At 33.1% G+C, this 22,545-nt stretch overlaps 1 protein-coding gene across 2 annotated transcripts in view; it reads right to left on the minus strand.

Moving 5' to 3' along the window:
* Positions 1-22,056, minus strand: part of LOC120773860 — a 196,628-nt gene extending 174,572 nt beyond the window's left edge. Inside the window, exons 1-2 of one of the 2 annotated variants that reach the window (XM_040103011.1) lie at positions 21,590-22,056; positions 21,108-21,505 (exon numbers count right to left, since the gene is read on the minus strand). The gene's annotated coding sequence lies outside the window, so the exon portion shown is untranslated. Of the gene's footprint in view, positions 1-20,312; positions 20,446-21,107; positions 21,506-21,589 lie in introns of those variants that run through there. The other variant, XM_040103012.1, reaches the window with a different exon arrangement.
* Positions 22,057-22,545: the final 489 nt, after the last annotated feature.

Raw genomic sequence — 22,545 nt, forward strand, 5'->3', positions numbered from 1 at the left:
TTTCTACATTTTCGCTTAAGAATCAATTCATAAATCATTTCATGTAAGTGCACCGTTATGTAAATAAACAGTTGGAGTAATATTTGCACTTATGATTTGGACGCAAACGCATTCATTCCATCGAGAGTGATTAGTCTTCGTTGGTGAGCCTATGAGTGCGCGTCAAAAAATTATAATTTTAGTTTTGGTTTATTTCTTTCAAGGTAAAACTGAATTTTACTACAGATTTAATAAATTTGCATTTATTAAGGGAATTTATGTTATGGTGAACATTTTTTTTGTTTCTTAGTAAAAAATACAAAAAACTGAAGAGAATATAAACTTAATTGTAGAAGATAGGAAGAGGAGCGAAACGTATCAAAAATATCTAAAAAATATTCCTTTTCGATCGGCGAGACAAGAAATGTTTTTGAAAAGGAATACATCCAATACTGAATACGGTGGAGGTCCAAAACCCAAAAATTTTATACACACTGCCACGAATTTTGTAAGACTATATTCTATACACACTGAGCGACATTTACGAAGAAAAGTTGCTGAAACCCCTAAAATTTCAACGATGGAGTTGATCGAAAGTTTTAGTTTGGAGATTTCCATTAGTACAATACAAAAGAAACTACGAACATCTGGTTTTAAAAATGTCGTAAGGAAAAACGACCTTTGATTTACATTACGTATATGAAAACAGACTGGGTTTGAAAAACAAAAGCTAAATATGCCAACCGCATTTTGGAGTATATTAATTTGGTCCGATGAATCAAAATTAGACCTCAGGGGTTCAGAAAAACGTAAGCGAGTGTGGTGTAAATCTTTTGATCGCTTAAAACCACAGTGCATACAATGATCAGTGAAGGTTCTCTCATGGGATATGGACGAATTATGGTTGCTTCATACGTTGACATTCTTAGTGAAAATTTAACAATAAGTGCGGGAAAAATGAATTTGGGGTCGTTTATCCTTCAAGAACATAATGACTCAAAACACACATCTTGCCTGGCTACTCGCTTTTTTAAAGAAAGCTTAATCAAAAAGCTGAACTGGCCAGCTTAGTCATCGGATTTAAGTCCAATTCAGCATTTGGGGTTAGTTTTTGATTCCAAAATACCGAAAAGCAGCCGTACAAACTTGGAATAAATTTCTTAGAGACGAAGCGTCAATTTGACATTATTCCAATGAAAATACTAGAAAATTTGATTCGAGGCATGCCAAAACGTCTTCGTGTAGTAATTTAGAATAACGGAGGCAATATTAATTACTAAATTTACTTTTAAACCAAACGTTTTGTATTTTTACAAAATTTATACTTTCATTTGACCACTTTTGTTTAAGAGTCCTTTGTTTCAAGTGGAACAAAATTTTTTTTCTATTCCGGGAAAACGATATATTAATTTATAATTTGTTACTTAAATACCTATGAAAATGTAATATTAATGTATGAATTAATAATTGTTTATTTTAACAAAACTGCATTGACATAGCGTCTTTATACTTTCATTTGATGCCTAGTGTATGTAAGTATGTATGTATGTATATATGTATGTACGTTTACAGAAGTGAGAGATCAAGAGTGTTTTACACATTAATATCTAATATCAGCAGACAGAAGTAGTTCGAGCATTCTCGTGCTTTAATGTACATACATATGTATAGATAAATATACAACGTATAAATTGAGTAATGTGCTGAATATTTGAAAAATTTAGATATGTGTAATAAAGCGAGATGCTCACGTGCAAAACAAAGTTGTTGTACGTTATTGAAACTAAGAAGATAAATTCCCTTCGTATATATGGTATATATGAATGTATGTAATATGTGCAGCTGTATTCAAAATAATAGGAGAGCCCCTGAGAAAAATATTTGATCCAAGCATTATTCAAGCAAAACTTCTAAGGGTAATTTGCCAGTAAAACACAGAGAATAAATTACAACTGTTTACTTTATTTGCGATGTTATTCATTCATTTCTGTCTCTGTCACCTACTATTTGCGCTGTTCAAAGTGTTATTATAAATTTATTATCAAACAAGAAAAAACGTTAATTTCGGCTGCACCTAAGCAATAATACCCTTCACAGGTGCATTTCTTTTAATAACTATGTGTTTCAGTTTGTATGGAAGCTATATGCTATAGTAATCCGATCTGAACAATTTTTTCGGAGATTACATTGTTGCGTTAGAAAATAATTCCCACCAAATTTGGTGAAAATACATTGTGAAATGTGCAAGTTTTCCATATAAGAACTTGATTCCGATCGTTCAGTTTGTATGGCAGCTATATGCTATAGTTAACCGATCTGAACAATTTCTTCGGAGATTACATTGTTGCTTTAGAAAATAATCTCTACCAAATTTCGTAAATATATCTGGTCAAATGTGAAAGTTTTCCATACAAGCATTTGATTCCGATCGTTCAGTTTGTATGTCAGCTATATGCTATAGTTAACCGATCTGAACAATTTCTTCGGAGATTACATTGTTGCTTTAGAAAATAATCTCTACCAAATTTCGTAAATATATCTGGTCAAATGTGAAAGTGGTCCATACAAGCATTTGATTCCGATCGTTCAGTTTGTATGGCAGCTGTATGCTATAGTCATCCGATCTGAACAATTTTTTCGCAGATAACATTACTGCCTTAGAAAATAATCTATACCAAATTTGGTGAAGATATATTGTCAACTGTGAAAGTTTTCCATACAAGAACTTGATTCCGATCGTTCAGTTTATATGGCAGCTATATGTTATAGTGGTCCGATATCGGCCGTTCCGACAAATGAGCAGCTTCTTGAAGAGAAAATGACGTTTGCAAAATATCTTAAAAGCTGAGGGACTAGTTCGTATATATACAGACGGACGGACAGACAGACAGACGGACATGGTTAAATCGACTCAGCTCAACATACTGATCATTTATATATATACTTTATAGGGTCTCCGACGCTTCTTTCTGGGTGTTACAAACATCGTGACAAACTTAATATACCCTGTTCAGGGTATAAAAATATCTGTAAAATACTGAAAAATAAGTATAAAACTATAAAAAAGATAGATTTTTGTAAAATTAAAGCGGTTTTTTAATTAGTGGGTAGAGAAAAAAGTTGCAACGACAAAAAGCATGAAATCAGAAAAAAATCTTCTAAAAAAATGTATAAAGAAATGAAAGAAGCTCTTTGCTGCTCTGATCCAATGATTACAAATTCCCTGTCATACAAAAATAAACCCCAGCAACGTGGAAGAAAAGGTAAAACCACTAGAGAATCGATCGACTCATATTCCAATCGTCTAAAAAAGATCCTTAAGTGTCATTTAGAGAAATAAGGAGGGTCTAGATCTTCAATTTAGTGAAGTATCAGCTCGGAGACGTTTTCTGGAAAACGATTTAATTGCACGTAGTCCGCGAAAAGTTTCATTGTTGACAAGGAAATACATCGAACCAAGTCGTCAATTTGTCAAGAAACTTGTCAATTGGTCAAAGGTCGTCGTCCGCGAAATACTGAATAACATCTGTAATATATTCGAATAAGTTATTCTATATACACCGTGTGTTTACGGGTCAAGAGGTTGAGTCATGTCGTGGCCTGCTCAGTCGCCGAATGTTTCTAATCGTAAAGGAAATTATTGAGCACAGTTAACGAGGCATGGCAGAAAATCCAGCTGAAAATGTGTTGGGCCCAGATATTAATAAAAAGAGCAATTATTCAACTTAAGGAAAGTAACTTATTTACAAATAATAATTTGTTAATTTTTTATTAATTTTTGTGTTACATTACTATTATTTTTATCACTGAATTATTGAGATTTTTACTTTATTCATTTTATTTTCTTGTTTCAATTAGTATTAATAACAAGTAAGAAAGGGCTAAGTTTGGGAGCAACAACTAAAGCCAGGGAAATACTTTAGGGTGTAAACCAATCATAAAGCCGGATGTCCGAAAATCCTGATTTTAGTTATTTAAGGGCTAGGCTCAAATTTATCTATTTTAAACCCCAAAATACAATGTTATGAATAAAAGGCTCTATTATTTTCGTTGGGATAACTCACATATTGGCCAATATACGTCGTACAAAGTCACCCGGAAGTTCGAAAATCTTTATATTAAGTATATGAGGGCTCAGGGAAATATAGGTCCGATTCAACCCATATTTGACATAGAAACATGTCATCACACATTGACCGAAATTTTCGATCAAAAGTCAACTATAAGTACCGGGGTCTAAATATTCGGTACCTAGGGGCTGGAACAGTTTTTGTTGGATTTAAACAATTTTTGGTCATAAGTTGGCACCCACTAAAGACATTATTCGTGCAAAGTTTTATTCCGTAATATTAATTGCTTCTTGATTTGTGTACTGGAAGCTGAACGAATCAAGTGGAACTTAAAATTGTGCTATATGATAAGTAGGCGTGGTTGTTGTCTGATTTCATCCATTTTCACAATGTAACATAGGAATGTAAAAATAATGCCACGTACCAAATTTTGTCAAAATCGGTGGGTCTGGTCCCGAGATATGGGATTTTACCCAAAAGTGGGCGATGCTAGGCCCATCGTCCAATTCTTACTCGGCTCTCATAAACGTCTCTTATACCACCTCGGTGGTAAAATTTAATGTCTTTGGCGTATTTAGTTTTTGATTTAACGCGCTTTTAGTAGTTTTTAACAGTTGTACTCGTATGAGCAGTGAGCGGGGTTATACTCCGATTTCATCCATTTCCACACTGTCAGTTGAAGTTCTCGTATGATTTGTACTCAGCAAAGCTTTGGTTGCTGTAGCTTAAGTGGTTTAGAATAGATGTACATTAAATTTGTTAGAGGGCGGGGCCACGCCCACTTTCTAAAAAAATTTTCCCTTGAGTGACCTTTGCTACTGCGTTCATCTCTTAATTTAGTGCTTAGTTATGGCACTTTATGTGTTTTCGGTTAATGGTGATTTGTGGGCGTGGCAGTGGTCCGATTACGCCTCTATCTAAAACTATTGTAATTTCTTTTGATTTATATATGTAAGTAATTATTAGTGTACGTAAACTTTAATGATTCACTGTACCTTCATATGTATGCATATGCGTAAGCTTACGCAACATTAAATCCTTGCAACTTCAACTTTCAGATTTGATTAACATATTATTACAAAAGTGTAAAATTTTTGTATTTTACAGTTAAAACTAGTTTCTTTGGCGGCGTTTTAGAGTTCGTTCGTTGTCAATTGCCAATTTGTCTATATATGTATAACTGCTTCGGAGGTATTTCACACTATGTTTGTGATTATATACATATGTACATAAGTATGTACATATGTGCGTATATTTCAGTTTGCAGGAAAAAGAATCCATAGAATCTGGATTCATTTGAGAAACCATGTATGTAAATGAAGTGTTAATCAACCAGAAAAACAAATTAGTTATGGAATTGATATTAGTGGGGTTGTAACACTAATTGGATAAGCACGTGATTTGAGGTAGTTTAAATTAATAATCATACATTATTTAGTTTTTTTTCTTAAACAAGTACTGTAATTAACTCACTTCTTTATATAACCCCAAATGTTCATCGAAAATAAACAATCATTGATTATTTCGTACATATCTACTTATCAACACGTAAGTAATATACCTAGACCTAGACAGGTGCTATTGAGAGTTAAAATAATAATAACTGAAATGTGCTTTGGATAATAAACTTCCACTTGCAGTTATGGACAAAACAATAAAAAAATTTATATTAATTAAAATACAACATTTCATATTGTTAATTATTGTATTTGCGAAAGAAATCGTAAATGGAAAATAAATACTTTTCACACAAATTATAAAATTTAATAATAACCTCATTATATTTTAATTGGATATAATAATTTGATAGAATATAGTTTATCTTTTTAAATCCTAGCATTACTCTTGCAGAATCGAGGACTATATTCCAGCTTTGTTTTTTAGTTTTCATTGAACGTATAAGCTCCTTGACTAAATTCCACAATATTTTTTTGCCAAATCGAATGTATTTTTGGAGTTTCGCATAAAGTACATAAGTAGTTTCCATAAGACAATACAGGATCAGGAAAACATACTCACACTATTTTATAAAAAACTTCTTACAAACGTTTTGTTGCCAATAATACGAAAGATGTTTCTGAGGACTTATTATTATATCAGCGATCTTACACTGACTCTTTTATTTCTTATACCATGTTCAGACCGAAAATTTAAAAGATTAGATTACATTTAAGCATTTCATAACCCAACAGTGTTCTTACAGCTGTTGAAAAGATTAAAAACAGCTGTTTTTGCCATTCAAGAATTTACATCGCTCAATATTTATCAAAAGAAAACATTGTCATATAGTATTTTGTAATAAAAGCCGTATTCTTTTAAATATTTTCCATATAATGGAAATAATGGACGCATTTTTTCATTTGGGAAGTCGATTTTCAGCAGAAATTAGATTCATTGCTCTAATAAAAATTTGTTTGTTTACATTTTTTTTCCTTTGTAGTGTCTAAATCAGCTGTGATAATGTAACAGATTTCCAATGCTGACAAGTAGATGGCGCCAAATCAGAGTCGCACAAAGAGATTTAGCGTGGATCAGTTTCAAATCACTTCTATGAAGAGATTTTGAACTGTCTATTTTTGTATGGCGAAATCTTGATAAATTTATAAGATTAGTGGGATAATCTACTCAACAGCCGAAATCGTGTGATTAAGTGTCGGTCTGAACATGGGTAAAGTTTTATTCCGCTATCATCATTGGTTCCTAATGTTTATACTCGTATTATACAGATAAGGCATCAGATGGAATTCAAAATAGCGTTATATTGGAAGAAGGCGTGGTTGGGAAACGATTTCACCCATATTTCGTACATGTCATCAGGGGTTAAGAAAATATTATATATCGAATTTCATTGAAATCTATTAAGTAGTTCCTGAGATATGGTTTTTGGTCCATAAGTGGGCGAGGCCACGCCCATTTTAAATTTTTAAACAAAGCATGGGTGCAGCTTTCTGCTGCCATTTCTTCCGTAAAATTTAGTGTTTCTGACGTTTTTTGTTAGTCGGTTAACGCACTTTTAGTGATTTTCAACATAACCTTTGTATGGGAGGTAGGCGTGGTTATTATCCGATTTCTTCCATTTTTGAACTGTATATGGAAATGCCTGAAGAAAACGACTCTGTAGAGTTTGGTTGACATAGCTATAGTAGTTTCTGAGATATGTTTTTACCTGTCCAAAAACAAACCATATAATTTGTACATGACTCTATACTGAACTGAACCCGGTATAATAAATATACAAACATGTGTATGTATGTTCTGCCTTAAAGAGGCTAATATGAAACTCTTTGTTTGTTGTGATCAATAACCTTTATATACAAAAAATTAAAAACATACTTCATTCATTTTTAAGGGCGTAGTGTACACTGTAAAATGAAGAATAAGCCCCAAGTAGTATCCGAAGAGCAAGAGGTCTATATACAGCAATGATTATTAATATAAATATATGCTTATACTATTTTAAGACAAAATACATAGATATATTTTCAAGGCGAAATTTAAGAAGTAAATATGTGACACATTTTGCGTCGTTCATAAACGACCACTTACTTTTTTTTTCGTAATACAAAATATTATTCAGCATACTTATGTATGTAAGACTGAACGTATGTATATGTACACACATGGTCAAAATAATAAGTACATACGCCCATGTAACATTCAATGACTTATAAATTCTCTTTTATTCATGTTTAAAGGGAGGAAATAATATCATATTTCATTTCATATATGGCTTAAATATCAAAAATTAAGATATTTGTAATAATAGTTAAATTATGTAGGTGCTTACATTTCTAGCAAATAAAAAAGGACTAAAAAATGGCTGGACAAAATAATAAGTACATCGGGTATCTGTGAATGAAAAAATGTATCAGTTTGAGCTTTCTGTTTCCTGTTTGATTTTTATTTACTTCTTTTATCAGTATTTAGTATATATGCCATTATTTTCAATTCCTTTTGAGATTCGTTTTGGGACACTGGAGACAAGTTTGTGGCACCTATCAATTGGAATCTCATACCAGGTTTTTTCAACAAAATTCCCTAACTGAGCCTTATTTTGGAACGATTGTTTCCCAATCCGTTTCTTTAGCTCCCCCTAAAGGTTTTCAATTGGATTCAAGTCGGGAGATTGATATGGCCACTTAAGAGAACTCACACCATTGTCCTGAAACTAATCTTTTATCAACTTCGGAGTATGTTAGGAACATTATCCTGCTGAAATTTCCATATTAGTGGCATACTTTCCTCAGCATATGGCAGCATCATGTTTTCCAAGACATCTTTATATTGGAACCTATTCATGGTGCCTTAAACACAATACATCGTATTTCATACCACGAAAACCATTCCCAGACCATTATGTTGTCGCCACCGTGTTTAACGGTCTTTTTTGTAGACTGTGAGTCCGTCAGGTATCATTTCTGAACAAATTAACTTTTGTTTCATCGCTCCACAAGATATTTCGACCACTTTTTCTTACCCTTTGGGCCGGACCAATTTGCATGATTTTTCGCGAATTCTAATCTTATCTTTAATTTTTTTTGCAATTATGGTATTCTTCTGGCTACCCTGCCAGGCTGATATTATCCTTGAAGATATAAATGAGTCCTTTTTACTAAGAGTGACGATACGATTGTCCGTTGTTGTTGATGTCTTTTTTGGTCGACCGCGAGTTCCAACATTCATTTTTAATCCTTAGGATATTCTGGACGAAATACAATGAACGGCCTAATATTTTAGCGATATTCCTAAGACTTTGGCACTCTTTTCTGAAGTTTAAGACGATTTCCTTTTCCTCCGCACTGCAATTCTTTTTTCTACCCATCTATAGAATTTTTTTTAAATCGTCCGATTTGCTGAAAATCTTAAAATAATTAACAATGTACTTATTATTTTGACCACTTAGAAACACGTGCATCAACAATCAATTGCCACGCCCACTACAAAGGGGGGATTCAGCATTTTCTTTTTACTATAAAAGGTAATACAATATCAAATTTAATAAAATCAACCCGTAGTTGCATTCGTGTATTTCACCAAACATTCAAAATTCAATCATGAAAGCAGTCTAAAAGAATGTACTTATTATTTTGACCATATGTGTATATATATGTATGTATGTATGTATATACCACCTAACTTTTGTGTATGTATGTTTGTATGGATATGTATTATATATAACGGAAAATAAATAGCGAGATTTTTACGATGTTTTGAATAGAGATATAAGAAATAAAAAGTAAACAAAAACGACAGATCTTTAAATTTTGTGTGGTACTCAAATAGAACATAAACGTTTTCAAAGCACAGAATAGGTCAATGTCGGGGACACCCAAGATTTTACTGTAGGCGGGAATATATGTATGTTTATATGTATGTATATCTTTATGCCTATTCATAAAAAAATTACGTGTCACGTGTTATCCGGGTTAAACTCTTAAAATACTGCACCGATTTGAGTAAAGTTTAGCATACTCATTCCAATTTGATCCAACTTAAAAGAAAGGGTATTTTAAATCTCAATTACGTTAAACGTCAAAAACAATCAAAATTAAAACAAGTATGGAAGGGCTAAGTCCGATTGCAACCGAAGTAAAGTCAGCCGGATGTTCTATTCTATTAGTTATATGGGTAAAGGTCAAGCTTTCGCCCAATTTTATTTATTTTAGACAAAGATAAAATGTTATGAGTAAAACACGCTTTGTAGTTTTCATTGAGATAACTCAAATATTGGCCGATTTGTACAGCCTAAAGTCACCCGAAAGTTCGAAAATCTTTATATTATTTTTGATCCATTTTCAGTTCTTTAATTTTTGGGTTAGGCAAAACATATATGTACATATATAAATATGTTCGCACAGTTCAAAGAAATTTCATTTCACACTTAGGCTGTTCACGGTAAGGTGGTTATCGGGTTATGTGATTATTAAATTAAAAATAACCTCTGTGCTCCGTGAACATCCTATGTATGGTTATTTACTTATTTTTACACAAACAGCTGTTCATTGTTTACAATTGTAGTTCAATGAAATTCCTACTTATAAAATGCCTAAACAAAGTTTAAAAAGCAAAATAATCGAATTTAAAATAAGTTCTGCTATTGACTAAATGGACTTTATTGAAGGTATATGCTTATTAAGTAATCCGAATTTCAAGGGTTCAAAAAATTCTTTGTATAAATAATAATTTTTGAAAATTATTGATGATTTTTGATGCTTTGTGATGCTTTTCGATGCTTTTTATTTCGGTTTTAATTTGCTGATTGTAAACAAAAAACAGCTGTTAATAGCAGATTTTCCAATAAGAAAATCTAAATGGAAATGCCACTCGCTTAGTTTTATTTATTTTTTGTGCTGCCATTTAGTAAAATTCCAACGACTTTCTAACACTGGAAATAAGCAAACAACCACATAATCTGTAAACAAGGGTCTAGGTTGGTCAAAGTTGGTTATTTTGTCATACCGCATTTTGTTATTGTTTACTTAATCACATAACCACATAACCCGATAACCACCTTATCGTGAACAGCCTAACTGATTTTGTCAGTTAATTATAGCGGTTTATTTCTGGCATCAGGGAACGCGTTTGAGTGAAAAATGAGAGCCAATGAGAAAGTTTCGTATCATTTTATCCATGGTAAAGTGTAAGTGTATAAAAAGTTCATAATATAAAAGAAAAAGTTATTATAAATCGAGAAATTGCAAAATAAAATTTGCGAAATTTTCAACTTTAAATGAAAATATTTGCGGCGGCTATAATTATATATATTCTTAATCTGGAGCATCTGCTCTATCCAACCATGTCACTTTTAACCTTGAAATCGTGGATTGGTATACTAAAGCCACCCCTGACCCTATATGTACAGATGCGTGCAACTAATTAATAACAACTTGTCCCTATAAATTGAATGACCATTTCTGTAAAATGTTTAAGGGTAAAAATAGAATTATATTTTAAATGCTTCATGAAAGTATGGTCAGATTTAACTGTAAAATTAAAAAAAAAATCCCGTTATTCTGAAATAATTGAGATCTTTTAGGCAATAGTAAGTAAAATGGTCGTGCATATAATTAGCAACGTGTGTTGAATTCTTAAGATTTCTATAAATTAGTTTTGTTCAGGTAACTAAATCTTTATATTTTTATACTATTAAGGAATTAAATAATTTTGGTGAATAAAAAATTGGTAAGCACAAGTCTTCTAATAAGGACACTAAGACTGTTATCGTGCAGATGCACATGGGTGGGAAATCTAACGGAGACATTGCAAAGACCCTTAATTTCTCCAAACGGATGGCTTTTATTTAACGCAGATAGGTTTTTCAACAAGAATAAAACGACAAAACAAGTTCTAAGAAAGAAGAGAGGTCGGAAATCCACTCTTCAGGAGGACGAGTTAATTATCGGCGAGTCAAAAAAGGATCCCCACAAGACGGCGAATCAAATTCGAGTTGCGGTTTTTGAAGAAAATCCAGATGCAGATCTGTAGATACCGTAAAAAGACGATTAAGCGATGCAGGAGTTTCATGGAAGAAGCCATTACTCTCTGAACGCAATCGAAGGAGCCGCTTAGAGTTTGAAAAGAAATACCGTCAACAAAAAGTGGAAGATTATTATTTTCCGATGAAAGCAAGATAAATAGGATTTCTTAAGATGGAAAAACTTATGTAAGACGGTTGTACAATGACTTGAGGTGTCATATCCTGCGAGGTATTGGGCCGATTTATAAAATTGATGGGCGCATGGACCTGTTCAAATACGTGTCAATCATAGACAACGGAATGTTACCATATCCTGATGACAATATGCCCCTAACGTGATACATTTGAAGAAAAGAGTTCGTTCCCATAAAAATGGAAATTTGCAGTAATTATACGAAAAGGTTAAACAAGAATGGAATCATATTCCAAAGGACGTCTGCTAAAGTTTAGTGGAGTCAATATCTCGTTGATGTCAAGCCGTGAATGACAGTAATGGATTTGTAAGCAAATATTAGCTTTAAAACCGAAATAAAATAATTTTTCAAAAAAAAAAAAGAAAGCGTTGTTAATTAGTTGTACGACCCACTTTTGACTTTGAAGTCATAAAATGCTTCGTTTATAACAAAAAAGAAATGAGCTAATTTACAATAACTAAATATGCACTATTTATCTTTTCCACATATAAAAACTTTTTTTCGGAAATGAAAATATAAACCGATTTGGGTGTTTCCTTCTAGCGTTGTTAATTAGTTGTATCTCGACTAGTTTTAAATGATACCTACCATACAACCCTTAGGTAAAAAAAAACTATTATACTCTGTAGCAACAGCTTGCAAGAATATAAAAACAAAAAGTATGTCTCAAACTATAAGCATATGTTCAAAATCAAAAAAAAATATATGTATATGTATATAATAAATAATAATTAAAATTTTGAGTAAAATACCAAGAAAAAAATCAAGCCACAACAATTGCGGACACACACACACAAGTGCAGACCGCAAACGTCTTGGAAGAGATTATCAGAAGATAGAACAAATATAGTGCCACAGACTATTGAAATAACAAGAAAATGGTCTTACTACGTCTCATAACTTGCGACAGACCTACTTTCGTCGACGAGGTAAATGAACGTAAGTATGTTTCAACTATACTTCTTAAGGCGAAGTGTTAAAAAACTTCGATTACCCACAAGTGTGCGCGAACAATTGCAAACTGATCCGTCAGCATAAATATTTTCCCAATAATTGCTAGGCATTGGGAAGGGTAAAATTTAACTTCAACCAAATACGCACTGCTTTCAAAACCCATACAAGTTCTGAACTGATATACGCAAAAAATTAATTAATTGGCAGTATTTTGCCAAATATACAAAATAATCACTTGCAACTGTCTCAGAAACGGTCTATATTGGCAGCAAAAAATAGATGACTCCAGATAGTATATTTATTATTGCCAGGCGATCTGATGGATTTTAAATCAAACGAAATTTTTGTTGATAAAAATTAAAAAAATAAAATAATCTGTTGAAGATTTGTTCACTATTTATTTTTCTGATAGAATATTATACACGGAATAGTGCTGAATTAAATTGACTTGAAGGTTTTAATATATACATATGTTAAATGTATATACTTATATGTATGTATGTATGTATGTATATTACACTGATTTGTGCTTTACATCACACCTAAAATAAAATTAGAATCAAAACATGCTTACTCTAGTGCACAATAGATTTAAAAAAGTTACACATTTAAAACTGTTAAATTTATGAATTTTACATACAAAGATATAAAAAATTATAAGTCAGCCGTATCTCCCTATTGCTGACTTATCTTTTCTGAGAGTAAAGTTTTCAAAAACTTTCCTTTCCTCAGTAGAACTATGTCGACCTCCTCCCAGATTTAAAGGACTAACAATAATATAAACTCTCAACAAGCCCAAATTCGCACTCAGATAAAATGTTAGAGTGCTATGGAAATTTGTGTAGCCAAGATCTCTTGTTGTTGTTGTTCTAACGGTTTTTCAATCCCCGTTAGGATGGTAAGGGTTATCTGTGTTGTCGTCGACGTCATCTAACGGGAGGCCCAGGAAACGTGCTGTTTCGACGGGGTTGGACCAAAGGGAAAAGGGTTTTAGATGAGTGGGGTTGGTAGGGCATGCAAAGAGGTGGTCAGTGTCATGCGGAGACTCGTTGCATGCAGAACATATATTGGGTATAACCTGCAACAATATCCAGAATGAAGTTGAAGGGTCACTCGCGTTTCTCGCGGCAACTCGAGCTCTTCGTCTGCGATGAGTGGTGGTTCTACTCCAAGAACGCCAATCACGGGAAGGGAGTCGGTGAAGGTGTTGATTGCTCCACTGTGAATGGCGGTCAGTACCTGTCGGAAGTCAGTTGCGTTCGAAGTCCGGTCGGCGTACTGTACAACGTCGTCAAGGAAAGACCTCTTGATGCTCTTAGAAGGCGGTTCCGCTCCAAGCAGGTGGCTGCAAGGATGATTTCTACGAAAACATCCCAGCAGGAACTGCTTGGAGAGGAGTTCACTATGCTCCTTAACTGGGAGCATAAGCGTCTCACTATGAAGGTGTTCGATGGGAGACATCAAGACGCATCCCGTCGTGGTCCGGAGTGCAGTATTTTGACAGGTCTGGCGACCATATGAGTGCTGCGTAGTTGAGGACCGGCCGGCCGATTACCTTGTATGTTGCCAACAACGTTTTTTTGTCTTTTCCCCATGAGCTGCCGACTAGCCACAATGGGATTGAGTTGCGGCTCTGTACCTTGGCAATAATCGCGGTCGTATGGGGAGTAAAGGAGCATAGGCTATCAAAGGTTACACCTGGTTGACGCCATCGACTGTAATATTAAGTTCAAGTCTATACTCCTTCGTCCAGTTCGTAAAAATGGTCGCTGTGGATTTGGGGGTGGAAAGTGTGAAGCTCCTTGCAGTGAGGAGAAAGGTCGGAGAGGTAGTTGTTTACTTTCGAACACATGCCATCGATTCCATTGCCCGACGTCAGTATCGTGCAATCATCTCGCCCTACAGCCCAGATGTGGCCCCCGGACTTTTTTTGTATCCTTGCTTGAAAAGAACAATGAAAAGCAAGCATTTTAAGACGACAAAGGAGATCCAAGCAGCATGCACTTCGGCTCTCAAGGCTGTTCCGGAGAATGCCTTCTATGACGCCTTCAATGCTTGAAAATCACGCTGGCAACCCTGCAACGACGCAAAAGGAGCCTATTTTGAAAGTTTTTAAAGAATTGTAACGTGTTACTAAAGGTCTGTATCCAACTCTTAAGTAATTGCTCAAGACAAAATTCCTTATTTCATAAGCTGTAATCAAGTAATTTAGACAGCTGGTTACGCATTGTGAATGACCCACATTAGAAAAGCAAGAGAAAATAAAAGAAACTAAACTTATGCGTGTAAGTATATAAATATTTTTATTGCGATTTAAGGAATATGGATGAAGGTTGGTAGGTTTTATACAAAATTTCAAAATGAACCATTTTTCATAATAATAATTTTAACTAATTGTAGGATGAATTTAATAATTACTTTGAATTTCCTTCAAGAAACAATTGTTGATTCCATGTTTCTTCGCAAAACCAGAATGTATTAAAAATTATTACTAGATTTCTTCAGAGCTGCATACTAGCTGAACCATTTCTGAAGCGTTTTTTTTATATGAGCTTAAGACAGCAGCGTTAGTTATTATATCTGTTTTTATTTATGTGTGTATTTATTTTGTACTCAAATATAACCACTTCGGTACCGCGACTATCGGCCACAAAACATTGCCCACGGCCGGCATTCACTGTCCGCGCGTTGCCTCGTTCGTCGATAAATGTTTGTTTCACAGATGTGAAAACGCTCGTCTGTGCGTTTTCTAACCAACACTGCTGTTCCAGCATGTGCCGTTCTGCCATCTGGGTGGTTTGTAACGTAATTTGCACAGATTATTGTCCAAGCAACGGTAATTTTTGCAGACAAATATATTTAATCAATAGCATTTTTGTTATTAAAAGGATATATACAGCACATATACGGTTTGCAACAAAACTACGGCACAAGTCTACACTGTCGATATTTAAACGAATAAAATCATAAAGTAGGTATTAAATGATTTTATTTTTATTATTAGTTGATTGATTCTTCTTTTTGAATTAGTTTTTACTAATTAACTTATTAAAAAAATACAATATTCTATATATGAAAAACTCCAAAAATCTGGTGCGACAAAACTAAAGCACGAAAATGGTTTTATGATTGAAAATTTATGTCTTTTAATATTTGGTTGCGTATCCCTTATTTTTCAATACAGTTGCATATCGGCGAGGCATTATTTATTGGGTAGTCGAAAAAGTCTTTTCGTATTTTGTCAATAGATGTCGTTACAGTCGTATATCTCCAGTGCTACCAATCACATTGTGTCATACTATATAGTGTTAGAAAGGGGAGATTTTAAATGCGGGGAAAGTTGAAAAAAATTTACAGCTATTCAAAAATGAGGGAAAATAATGAAAAAACTCGCCATATTTTTGTATAAAAAAGGGAAAAATGCCGCACAAGCCACAAGTGAAATTTGTAAAGTTTACGGAGATGATGCTGTATCTGTTCGTGTAGCACAACAATGGTTTCGCTCGTCTTTAAATTTCGAAATTTTGATTAACACTGATGAAAGTTTTACAGTGATGGAATAATGTCTCTAGCGGAAAAAATAGCAAAAGTGGTCCACCAAAATGGTTACATATTTATTTATATAAATATAAAAAATAAGTTGAAGTTTGATTAGAAATACGAAATTGAAAACTCCAGTTTAAAGTCATTTTTTCTTCAGCATATGGCAACACTAGTACATTGCCACCACCGTGTCTGCCGTATAACGTGGACTGAGGCGGTGTTCCTTCGGTCTGCGTTCCAGCTTCAACCTATCTGAATCTTTCATATTAAATTTCGATTCGTTGGGAAAATGTACAATACCATTTCGTAATCGTCCAATTTATGTGCATCCTCTCATATTCCAGTCGCGCCAGTCCGTTCAAAGAAATATACGGTTTTTTGTGCTACAAGCATGAAAATATACTTTGTAGAGCTGGACGTTGTATGAATCTCTGTGATATATTTAACCGTAATTGCCTTACAATAGATGTCGCAGATATAAAAGGGTAATTTTATATTGGCCGAATGGCTGCGTTATTTTCTCGCTCGGTTTTTTTCCCACGGCCTTCCACCTCTATGCATTATTAACTAAAGAGCCTAATGTGCGAAATCGGCTCAATGTTGGGCAAAAAACTGTATGGTTTATCCAAACTTTTTTGTAATATTCATAACCGATTCTTTCTTAAAATCTTTAACAATTTTTTCCCTAAAATGAGAATACATAATTCGAGCAATTGATATACAGTGAGTTCAAAAGTGTTCACGTAGTGCAAATTTTACTTTTTTCATTGAATTTCATCCAAATATGACAATACCTCAATAAACATTTTTTGCTGTTATATGGCATCGACATTTTAGTTTTCAAAGCCCACTTCGGTAGATTTCCATGTTTATTTAAATTTGAATAAATATAGTTCAAATCCGTAAGTGCACGTGAACACTTTCTGAGCTGATGTGACGCAGTATGTAACTAATTTCGTTGTTACAAAATAGTTGTTATCACTTTTTAATAATTTTATTGTGCGAAGGATTTCACATTTACTTAGGTTTGTAACAAAAATTAAAGGTCGAAAAATTGGTAGTTTATCAAACCTGGTTATTTTTCAGACAGGACTAAAAAACGGAACCTCATTTTTCAAAAAGCTGTATGTTCGGACTTGCAGGAGGGGGTTTCAGTTTGAGAGACTGCCCGAAAACATAAATTTTCAATTGGTGCCATCAGCAAAATAAGAAAGCAAGACAATATTAACACACTACCAAAAAATTTAGGCAGGCCTAAAAAGTCACTACTGAAACAGAAAGGACTTTACGGCGTTTTATCATGACTGACGCAGCTAAAAACGCGGAGCAAGCTAAAAAAGTGTTATTGTCGTCTTCAGGCACTAGAGTATGAAACAATACCATTTGAAATTCGTTGAAAATGCCACTTTACCTCTAAGTTCAAATAATGTTCACATGAATTGTATTACTTTATATCTACTATAGCCACAAGATATTATTAAATGAAGTGCTTGTTTATGTTAAAAAGCTTTTGATTAAATATACTTTACTTTTCGTAAAACAAACTTTTATTTGAATGTTTATTTTTCTAAAGATCAGCAGCAATGCACTATTTTTAACTATACGTGAACACTTTTTGAACTCACTGTATTTAACACTTTAACATACAACCAACCGCAACCATGGATTATATGATACCAAACTCTTTGATTCGAGAAAGAGCTGTCAAAACTCGCATTTTTTATAACATTTGCCAATGATGCCACTGCTGAAAAATATTACATTAGGCCTTTTTTTTTATATTAACTTTTGGGAATTTTGCAATTTTCACACTGCTATATATAATGGGTTGTCAAAAAAGTCTTGCGGTATTTTTATTGAATTTTTTTTTATTGAAATTGAAATGAATTTTTGATGACTCATGCCCAGCTCTTGACCGATGCTACAGCTGCTCCTATGCCGGTCTCTTTCGACCAATTCAGCAATTTTATCGCAATTTTCGACGACAAGCCTTCCGGAGCGTGGCGCATCTTCGACCACGTCTACACCAGAACGAAAACGTTGAAACCATCGTTGTGCGGTGGAAATGGGTCCATAAACCTTTATCGTAGTAGTACTGTAAAATATGACGTATTTTCTCTTTATTTTGCTCCATGTTTGCGACGCTATAACTCACGAATGACTTAAAAGAAACGACAATCAATCAAACAAGTGTTAGCACGTGAAATGAGCTTTCCAAAAAGGTATAGCATGACCCGATGCGATAAAACAAGAACTACGCGCTTTCAGCGCCATCTAGCGAAAATACCGCAAGACTTTTTTGACAACCTATTATAAACATGAAAAAATCGTTTTGAAAGCCAACTTACTTTCTTATCACTTATTTAACACTCAAGCACTCTACTATATCTTGAAGATATATTCTTACCCATTTCTTTTCCAAAAAACAAAACAATTCATAAAAAATATTACAATTTGTATGCTAGCACTATTAAGTACGCAGATATGTAAATACATTTTGAAGAATTAATGTAACTATTTAAAATACGTAATAAACAGAGAAACAAAACAATTCATAATAACAATCCATATATAGTATATACATACTTAATTGCTATAACTTAAAATATAATTTACAGATTTATTGGATATATTCTGACCACAAACTTCTTTACTATTGAAATTTTCGCTAAATTATACAAAACACTATATTAAACACTTTGAAAATGCATATATAAATGTTAAAGGGCAAAATCATTAACTAATTTACATAAAAATTTATGTTCGCAAAGTTTAATGAAATTTCATTTCACACTGATTTTGTCAGTTAATTATAGTGGTTTATTTCTGGCCTTTTCTTATATCAGCTGTTCGAAATTCCCTGATCTCCATCTCTGTCAAATAATCAGGGAATGCTTTTGAGAGAAAAATTAGTGCCAATGCGAGAGTTTCGTATCATCTTTTCCATGCTGCAACCGAATATGCACTAATATTTTTCAATTAGCTAATAACTACACAATCCAACATTTGCTGATCATTAAAAACCGTTAGACAAACAATCATGTGCTGAACACATATTATTTTACAAATAAAAGCATAAAATAATTCTGTTATATCATTTGTAATAACAATTGATAATTGAAAACAAATAAATTTACCCATTTACATATATTTTGCATAAAAAATTTCACTTTGAACAAAATATTAAAATAGCATTGAAATGAAAGGTATTAGTATGGCAACAAAGAAATTGTGTACATACAAATTGCACAGTTCTGTTGTTTTGTGTACATGCCGGCCATTGTTATGTCGCTGCCTTCTTACAAATGTTCATGTAGCTGGATTCACGACGCCATTTACAGCTCACTGTCGTGCTGTCATGCCGTGTCGCTTTGTTTTCAGAGCATTATTGTGAATTCTTGGTTATATGCTTTAGTTTTGTCGAACCAGATTTTTGGAGTTCTTCATATACGGAATTTATATTTTTTTAACAAGTGAATTTGTTTAATTTTTACTAATTAAAAAAAAAAACAGACTACATGAACTATTAATACAATTAAATAAAACATCAGTTAATGCTTACTTTATGATTTTATTTAGTTAAATATTGAAAAGGTAGATTCCATGTCTTAGTTTTGTCGCACACTGTACATCCGTTATCGCAACTAAACATGGAAAGTTATTTTCCAACATTTTTATATTAAAAACGTTAATTAACATTTTTACTAAAATCTTAGTAAATATATTTTTTTACACCCTATATAAAACACACTGCTTTGACAACATTGAGTTGTAAGCAAGGGACGATCAAAACAAAATTGCTTTTCCATTCTTGTTTTTACCACTGGTTCGCCATTACGGGCAAGCTTACTATATACATATTTTCTATTGCACCAAGAAAGCAACAACTGGTCTAAACCAAAGAAACGTGTTCAAAACACCATATACACTGATTAGTCCAGGGAAGTCAGATGGCTGACTGAATAACTGCATTACCTACATGGGTTGACATGCCAAAAAACAGGAAAAATATTAACCCAAAGGAAGAAGAATCAAGCATGAAAAATTTTTCTTCTATTCAATGAGAGAACTAAAACTGATAAAACAAAGTCTCACCTTTATTTTAGATCAAACCGCTACTGCACTTTCTCTAAGCCACTTAATTTGAAATATTCGTACTATTTCTCAGCTTTATTTCAACGTAAAACTACTTTCTTATTAATGTAAGATAAACGTTCCTTCAACTCAAGACGAAAAATAATTCCTAATACTAAAAGGAAATGGCGAGAAGCAAATCAAAAATCCCATTACTATCTCTTTCGAACTTTATTATTTTGTACCTCGCACACGAAAGAGACAAAATCAAACACAAAAATGTATAAATTGTGAATGGGCAATTAATGGTCAGGTCAAAAAGGACAGTGATGCATTTGCAAACGTATGAGAACATCTAGTAGAGATAAATTATTTCATTGCAGTATAAAAATAATAACTGAAGTATGTAGAGAATTCATCGCAAAGTTGCTAACATTTTAAAGCACTCAACAAAATATAAACTTAGCATTGATTAAATGACACCTCCCTCCATCGAAATATTGATTTTTAAACTGTTGTTATGAAATGTACTTAAATTACTACCATCTTCCTCACCTCTGACAGTTGCTCCTTTTAAAACAATTATTTTTATTAATTCACGACGTGAACTCCTTAATTTCAGAGTATCCACATTATGCGGAAGTTGATATCATGTAATAAACACACGTATCGGTAATGAGATGGAGCACAAATAATATGCACATTAACCTTAGTCAACCCATTGAATATTTTTCATAGGAATTCGTGAGATTTATACAACTATTTTTGCCTTTTAAAATATCATTTATATTGTCAATTACAAATATCTGAACTTACCACAAGCTACCAAATATCCAAAATCTGTCATTGACGAAGCATATATGTATGTATATTTTGATTAACTCTAGAGGGGTTCATTCAATGGTAGAACGCATCGCTTTCACAGTTCTCATTCACAATAAACTTCAATACTGCACTAGTCTTTTCATGTGCGCATACAAAAAATTTTCGTTTACTTAATTTATCGCCATGCATGTACACAATTCACTTTTCAATTACTTCACTTTTATAAATATTTTGATCTCAATGAATTTTATAAACTTTTGTAATCTCCAAATGTGCTTGTCACCACCAGGCTTATGTGCACTTATCGAACACAATAGAACGTAATACAGATTCAACTCGACTTGCGCCAGTGTGAGCCCAATCTTTTCTTTAGAGCTTCATTCATTTAACTTACAAAAAAAAAACAATCAAATGAAAACTTGCTGACATGATTTTAGTTACATTTAGAAATCATATATTTGTTTATTAATTACCACCAAATCCGCTTTTTTCTATTGTCTTTAGACAATAATCATTTCAAATATATTATTTAATCACATTAGCCGATTTTCAATGTAATTTATACGAGATATTAAAGTCTTTACATTGTGAAAATTTGTTGACGACCAACACGAAATATGAAACTTTTCTATACTAGAGCAGTGCTGTCAAAACGCGTTCATCGGCTCAACGACCCGCCAGGGGAGAACATAACAACGTGCATAAGCAGGACAGCACTTCGCACGCCCACTCGTTGATGTCGATGCATTTCGTATTCGGTAGTTTGTCGGGATATCAATGTTGCCTAAGTTATAAATACTGCTGAGCAAATAAAGTGATTATTTCCACAATAGTTGTCAATTTATGCATTACGGGCTCCATTGAATAAAAACTACGTTTTAGTGAACTGCTTGTAATTTTTTCATGAATGAAACTAATGCAAGTCAGTTATGTACTTAATTTACCGCTTTTTCTAATTGCATTTTGTTGATGAAAGGGACGACTAATATTTTCATTTTACGTTTGGAGACCACTAATTTTGTAGATGCAAGGTTACACATCCAAATAGTCTATTGTGAACATTTATTTTAAATATATGTAAAAAAAATCTTTACTTTACTATAATAACTTCTCATATTTTCTTAACTAAATAAAAATGTATTTATATTTGTAAAAATATGTACTAAGGAAAGCCTTAAGATCAAAAAAGACATAAGCACGGCGAAAATTTAATATGATGAACTATTGAATTAGCCACGATATAAAAATCATATTTGCACTTTTAAAAAACTATGGGGAAAATATGCACTTCAGATACAGTTACATTATATAAGAAAAATAATGACAGGGATGCATAAGAACAAAACTAAAAATTCATTTGTAGTAAGCCGTGGAAATTTCCGTCGGTAACGGTATCTCTTTATCACTGAAGTGCTGAACACAATGAGCG

Source organism: Bactrocera tryoni, chromosome 4, assembly GCF_016617805.1.
Source record: "Bactrocera tryoni isolate S06 chromosome 4, CSIRO_BtryS06_freeze2, whole genome shotgun sequence".
Classification (NCBI taxonomy): Eukaryota; Metazoa; Arthropoda; class Insecta; order Diptera; family Tephritidae; genus Bactrocera; species Bactrocera tryoni.